The sequence below is a fragment of the Psammomys obesus genome, unplaced genomic scaffold (genome assembly GCF_907164565.1).
Source record: "Psammomys obesus unplaced genomic scaffold, mPsaObe1.curated_primary_1811, whole genome shotgun sequence".
NCBI lineage: Eukaryota > Metazoa > Chordata > Mammalia > Rodentia > Muridae > Psammomys > Psammomys obesus.
Genome location: NW_026587216.1, coordinates 7,437,697 through 7,445,319, shown reverse-complemented (window position 1 = coordinate 7,445,319; position 7,623 = coordinate 7,437,697). Strand labels below are relative to the sequence as shown.

Below are 7,623 nucleotides of genomic sequence, written 5' to 3'. Positions count from 1 at the left end.
TGTGTGCAGGTCCCCACTCTTGTGAGGACTGCAGCTGGCTAGGGGATGGTCAGCTCTTCTGCTCTCATAATCCAGGGTCAGCTCTTCCATAATGCCCAGGTGACAAGTGAGGCCAATTCTGCACAACCCTCAGACATCAATATATCCTTGGGGAGCAGCCCAGACCAGAATGTTCACTTGGCCTTTGGTGTTAACAGATCACGACTACTGCAGAGCCATGGCCACAGATGTGTCTTCCACTGGTAACATAGGCTAGGACACTACCATTGTCCCACCTGGTATCTCTGGATACGCATATCAGGCTGTCCCTCCTAGTCTCCAGTCCTGCCTCTCTTCATCATGCCCACATCCTTCTGTTTCTTTCTCTTCCATTTCTTCAGCACTTACTTGCTCCTCTTAGTGATGTCCAGGGTCTTTGAGTGTCTGGGGTCAACTCAGGAGTGCTTTGCTTCACCTGTGCATTACATCACCAGGCAGGAGTCATCTCGGCCACAGTCTGCTCCCCCAGGCCTGCGCAGCATCAGACTGGTGGTCATGTCAGGCTAGATCTCTGTCTGCGCCCCATGGTGCCCGTCTGGTGATCTTTCCAGGATCACTCCTCACCTGGACTCGCCCAAGTAGCTCCATGAGAGGGTCATCTGCCTCAGGCTCACTCCAGCCACAGGCCTGTGCTCCCAGGCAGGGTCCCTCTACTCTCTGGCTTTCCTCCTGGCCTGGGAGCCCAACAGGCTTGTGTAGTGCCTGTCTGGTGGTAGTCTCTGGCTAGCTCCCTGTCTGGGCCCTCCTAGTGCTAGTGCTGGTGGTTGTATCGTTGTTCAGGTGTTCACAGGTCAGAACACTGACCCTCTCTCCTCTTTGCCACCCACTGATACACATGTGTCACAGCTGTCACACCTAGAAAGCCTCTAGGGACAGGAATACTATGACATCTTCGTACAGTTCCTCATGTGGTGGTGATCCCAGCAATAAAATGGTTGTGTTGCCACTTCACAACTGTAATTTCGCTGCTGTTACAGAGCATATTATAGATACATGATACGCAGGATAACTGATATGTGATTTCCCAAGGCGTCATGACCCCATAGATTGAGAACTACTGTCTTAGATGTATTAAAAGTGAGAGACACTCTCCAAAATGTGATCAGTTTTTGAAAGTTTCTTTCTACTATTCTTTTGAAGTCTATAGTTATCTGTAAAATAATAGGCTTTAGTCTCAGACACATCTATGAATCCTTCTACCTCATCCTGATGTGTTATTCTGAGAAATTTTCTCTGCCAGAAACATTATTTGAAACCTTATTTAGAAATAAGAAATCACACTGAGAAAATGAAATAGATTGTTTTATAGGCAAGCCCATGGGAATCTATCTATCTATCTATCTATCTATCTATCTATCTATCTATCTATCTTGGTTGATAATTGATGTGAGAGGGAAGTACTATCTATCTATCTATCTATCTATCTATCTATCTATCTATCTATCTATCTAGGTTGATGATTGGTGTGAGAGGGCAGTATAATCCTGGGCATATCATCTTTGGTGATATAAGAAACCAAGATGAACAAGTCACAAGGAGCAATCCAACAAGCAGCAAACCTCCATGGCCTTTGCCTAGAGTTCTTGCCCTTGCTTCCCTAGATAATGAAGTACAAGTTGTAAGCTGAAGTAAGCCCTTTCATCCCTATGTTACTTTTGGACATTTTTTTTTCTTATCTCAGCAATGGAAAGCCTAATTAAGACATATGGCTATTTTATTTATCTCTATAAAGATGTGTTGGGGAAATCAATCAGACAAGTACTAGGATAGAACTTGGTACATAGGCCATATTTCTTAGGGCTAATCATAAAATAAGAGGAGATGGACCATATATATGTAAATTGTATACCCTTTAAACATATTCCCACAGGAAAGAGATAGACTCAGATACTTGAACATATGATGATTTCACTGTGAGCATCTTCAACCCTCTCCTTCATGAACTGATTATGTATATGCTCATTGGTTTTAATTTCATGAAACATCTATACCAGGTGTATGAGCTACCCAGATTTTTACATAACCCACCAGATTCCCTTAAATTGGATCTGAGTCAGTAGGACTTTCTGCTCATGGACATCTTAATTATTCATACAAAGAAAGATTCACTTGGTTTTATCATCATCATCACCACCACCACCAAACACAAACAAGATTGATTCATCTTCCTTGGTAAAGCTGACATTCTAAAGCAGTCAGAGGTCTTCAATAATTTTTAATCTGAGTCTTTAAGAAGCTTTCTGTTCTCTCAAGGTGAATATATATTACATAATTTTAGATACAATAAGACAGTATAGCGATAACCAAATTTGGGTTGATACAGATTTAAAAATATTAATTTAAAAACTGACAAGGATAAGGTGAGGAGGCAGATAGGAGACAGAAGTAAGCTAAGGTTTGAAATAAGCTGAACGTTAGTTCACATAAGTAAAGGCGACTTTCCAGAAGAAAAAAAAAATACAAAACAAAAACGTGCATGTGGAGGTCTGTAAAGGGAACTGGCAGAAGAACACAGCAGAATTGGAAGGGAGTGAAGCAGTTTGAATGTAATTTTGGATGGGATTCTTATGAAGAATTTTGAACAGGAATATGCTGTTAGAGGCAACAAATTTCTGACTAAAACAGGAATAGCTGGGCTTTAAAAGATACTTCCTAATTAACTTGTTTGAACTCCAAGCAGCTAAAGATTAAGGATGAATTTTAGTTTGATGAGAGTTTATTTTCACTTTTCATTAAGAAGAAAAGGGAGCGGAAGAAGAAGAAGAAGAGGAGGAGGAGGAGGAGGAGGAGGAGGAGGAGGAGGAGAAGGTGTTGTGGTTATTAATACTTATTATTGATATATCTTTTAGTTAAGCAGCAGTTTTTCCTAAACAGCTACATAACCAAATGACCACATAGAGACTGGGATTTATTTAATTAATCTAGAGCATAATGCTGGGCAATTGTGACTCCATCCTAAACCTCCAAGCCTGCATAGCTTCCTACCATTCAGATACACCCATTATACTTGCTTTAAGTGATATTTTAGGTCTGGTTCATTTCTCCATGTGGTTCTAAGACCTCTTCTCCAGATTCTCTGTTCCTCTCATCCTTCCTTCTCCTTCCTCCCACTCCAGACCAGGATGTCCCAAATATCCTCTCCATTGCTCAGTGATGTGGCTGATTGTTTTAACTGACAATTTAAAGAACAAATGGTGGCATGTGTACACAAACTTGAGACAGGAAGGTGATGCTTATAATAAGCATTACAATGCAATGTTTGGATTGAAGCCAGATAGTGTGGGAGAGAAATCAGCATTAGAATGAGCGAGGGTAATTCCAAAAGAACATTATACCAACAAAGAAGAAAAAGAAGAAGAGAAGAGGAAAAAGATTGATGTACATAAGCTCTGTGCATGAGGAAGGGGTTTGCAGAGCCCCTGTTGATCTACTAGCAGCTGACAGATTCTTGGAAGTGAAAGGCATCACATCCAGTTGTATACCCAGTTGTGAGCGCATCAGTCCCTCTTGATAGTTTTAAAGACAGGGTCATACTGTGGTCCTACTTGAATTCTGTGGGACCTACTCAAAACAAAAATTAATGCATATTGGAAAGAAAAAGTGGGTGGGAAAGAAGTAAGAGAAGCTATGGGGGAGTAAACAGAATGCAATGTACATAGGCATGAAACTGTCATAAATTAAAAATATTGACAAATTCTTAAAAATGATTAAGTTTCATCATTTTAAACAGTTTTTTTGAACGTTTGAAAGTCCAAGTGTGAGGGTGAGAGCATGGGTGAGACTTCTGATTATAGGTCAATATTTCTCATCTTTAGAAATGTCACCTCTAAAGCCAGATGGTAGAGAATAAAGAATCTTCAGTATTCTAGCTTAGCTTTGAAAAGTTAATCCTGTCTTTCTGAAAGAAATTTTTTTAATATATTTTTTAAAAATTTTATTATGTATACAATGTTCTGTTTGTATGTACATCTTCTGGGCAGAAGAAGGCACCAGATCTCATTATAGATGGTTGTGAGCCAGCATGTGGTTGCTGGGAATTGAACTCAAGACCTTTGGAAGAGCAGTCAGTGCTCTTAACCTCTGAGCCATCTCTCCAGCCCCAAGCATGGAATCTTAGGAAAGAAGTGGGAAACAGTAAGATCTGGAGAGAACAGGAACTCCACAAGGAGAGCAACAGAACCAAAAAATCTGAGCACAGGGGTCTTTCCTGAGACTGATACTCCAACCAAAGACTATACATGGAGATAACCTAAGACCCCTGCACAGATGTAGCCCATGGCAGTCCAATATCCAAGTGGGTTCCATTGTAATAGGAACAGGGACTGTCTCTGACATGAACTGATTGGCCTGCTCTTTAATTACCTCCCCCTGAGGGGGAAACAGCATTACCAGGCCACAGAAGAAGACAATGCAGCCACTCCTGATGAGACCTAATTGACTAAGATCAGAAGGAAGGAAAAGAAGAATTCCCCTATCAGTGGACTTGGGGAGGGGCATGCATGCAGAGGGTGGAGGAAGGGAGGGATTGGGATGGGAGGAGGGAGGGAACCACAGGAGGGATACAATGTGAATAAAGTGTAATTAATAAAGAATAAGGAAAAAAGAAAATTTTACAATCACCTTGCATGGCTATTTTGGCTGGCTTAATTCTGTGCTTTTACCGTTTGGCCTAATTTGCTTAAAGGGCTTGGAATGTGGAGTAGCAGAGTGTGCCAGCAACAAATCTCATCAGATGAGAGCGTCTTTAAACTCCTTCATGTGTTCTTCCTAACTTCTGCAGCATTCCAGCGACACTGACACATACAAAAGCACAGATAAGCTAGTCTGGTGGTCTTGGTACTCATTAATGAGGAACGGCAAGGATCTACTGTGCTAACCTGCCTTATTTTGGGCCAGTGTGGTGGGAAGTAGGTAGCTCAGAGCTTTATTTACACAATATCTCCACTGGGAATGTAATGTGGCTCTTTATTTCTCTCCTAAATGTCTGGCTTTCACCCATGTCCACAGCGGAAAAAAGTGGGTTCAAGGAAGCCTGAGTAAATACATGGATAGTTCTGTTTTCAACTAATAAATAGAGTTCTATTACTGAAAATGTTGAGCTACTAAACACAGCACACACACACACACACACACACACACACACACACACACACGAACTAAAGCCCATGATTAACCATTCAAAATTTGTGATCATAGAATAATTAAAGACTATTGTTTCTTTCAACCCGTGACTGTGAGATCTACCACTGTCAGCTTTGCAGAGCACAAATATTGTGTATGCCTTTGGTGCCCTTTTCATGGATAGCAAACATAGCCATCCTTTCTATAGATATTCAATGACTTTATCATGCATATACTAATACTGCTCTTTCTGTCTTTCAACAACACAGAACATAAATGAAAAATCTTTGGGAGCTCAGAAGTTCAAAAATAGCAACAATATATCACTCTTTTAAAGATCATTTCATTAATAGATGGATCATAACATACTCCTTGTACATCATTTAATTGTTATGTATTTAAAATGAGATGCATACCTAATATTCTTTTCAAGCTTTCATATGCTTCAGATTTATTATATGAGTTGTTAGTGGCGATGACATCACAAGATGAATGGAAAACAGCGATTGCTTTAACATTTAAAAAGCTTGGAGTGTGCTGATTATTCAGGCTGCTAAGTGAAAGTACAAATGCCAGTTTAGCTATCTATAATCTCATACTGTTTAAAGGTTCATGAATTACACATGCAGTGGATAGAAATGGAGGAGCTGAATTTGACTAAAAGACCTTTTCACACACACAAAAAAATTTGCTGAAACAGTTTCTTCTAATGTATTTGAGTGATTAATCAATTTGATTTAAAATGTTAGCGTTATTTAAGGTCTGTACTTTGAATTTACTATGAACCCAGAACGTGTTTATATTTATTGCATCAACTAAGTAAACAGCATATGCTCAATGCTTTTAAAATGTTCTCCTGTAAAATTTAGGTCAGTAGTTACTTGCTAGCTCTCAGGCTCGAAGATGCATTGACATATCCGATGAGCAGTGAGACTCTTTCACGCTTCATGCAGTCTTTGAACTTCTAGGGCATTGGCAAAAGACTTCAGCATTGGCTGTTATTATATTTAAGGAGATTTAATTCGCATTTACTTTCCATAGTTTTTAATTTTTCTCCTTTACCTCCTAAATTATGCTTATCTTCTCTGAAAGGCAGACAGTTCTATCAAGTAGTTGTTTTGAATGTAAACATAGACACACTAAGAAGGCAGAGAGTTTCCAGTAACAGATTACACAAGGTTTTCATGGTTCCAGGTTATTTTTTATTTTAACCATTATTGGACCCTATTGAACACTAGACATTCTTATTTTCTAGGCTATATTAACAAGACCCCAAATTGTGCTGCTGTGTGGAAAGAAATATGTTACTTCCCGTCTTCAGAAAGCATATCATGGTTTTGATCCAGATTATTGCTGGCAAATGTTAATGGACAAAAGCTATAATGGACAGGAGACTAATAATGGATATGAGTCAGCCAGAGATTAGGAGGAGAAATGGTTTGATTACGCTTCGTTATCCACAAAATCTTACTTATCTCTGCTGAAGGAACATTTCACAGATGTAAATCTTCTCACCCATCTGGGAAAGAAAAAAGGAAAATGATGAATGTCAATTGGAAGCACTTAAATCCTTCATATATATCATATATCTATGTGTCTGAAATAAAGAAGTGTATGAATATATAAATAACTGTGAAAATAAATGCCCAGTGTTCTGGCAATGAAATATCTGGGTACTGTATTTACCCATCAGGCATAATGACCCGCTGAATGGTGGGCATTCTATTTAAGACGTTAGATCACAGAATCACAACTGAAAACGGAAACTGCAAGGCTGATTTCACTCAGCCACAGAGCTGAGTTCAGGTTTCTGATGTAGCTTATTTGGTGGAGTGCATGCATGAAGCACTGGCTTTCTTCTCAGCACTGCATAAACCAGGTTTGGTGATTCATATACTAAATCCCAGGGCTCAGGAGGTAGAGACTGGAGGATCAGGAGTTCAAGGTTATCTTTGGCAGTCTGGGCCCTATGAAGCACATATTAAAAACACGTATTTTTAAAAAACTATTATGACCATTTAATATCCTTGGCTTTTCTGAACAGTGTCTATTGCGGTGGCTGTTACTAGCCATTGCATGCCACAATGTACCTTCAATATAAAAGAGGCTCATTAAGAATGATCACAGCACACTTTCATTTTTAGTTTCTGGGGAGACAGGTGATTAGTGGCCAACTGACTAGCTCTCCTCTCTTAGGGGAGGTGAAGCTCACGAGACTTGAGGATTGTAGTGTATGGTTTGGAATTGCCTGTGCCTTTGAAGGCACATATTGTTTGTCATTTCTCCAGAGGTTGTAGGACCTGGGAGAAAGAAACCAATAAATGAGGTGGACTGAATTCTCTTGCAATAGCCAACTTTATTCAGAGAAGCAAACCATGACTACTCGGAGGGTAAAGAAAATACCTATGAGAAAAGAGAAAAGTCCATATGATTGCAAGCTGTATACAATAACAAAGACAAGCT

At 39.7% G+C, this 7,623-nt stretch overlaps 1 pseudogene; it reads right to left on the bottom strand.

Annotated features, from left to right (window-relative positions):
* Positions 1-802: 802 nt before the first annotated feature.
* Positions 803-916, bottom strand: LOC129673750 (small nucleolar RNA SNORA17; annotated as a pseudogene).
* Positions 917-7,623: the final 6,707 nt, after the last annotated feature.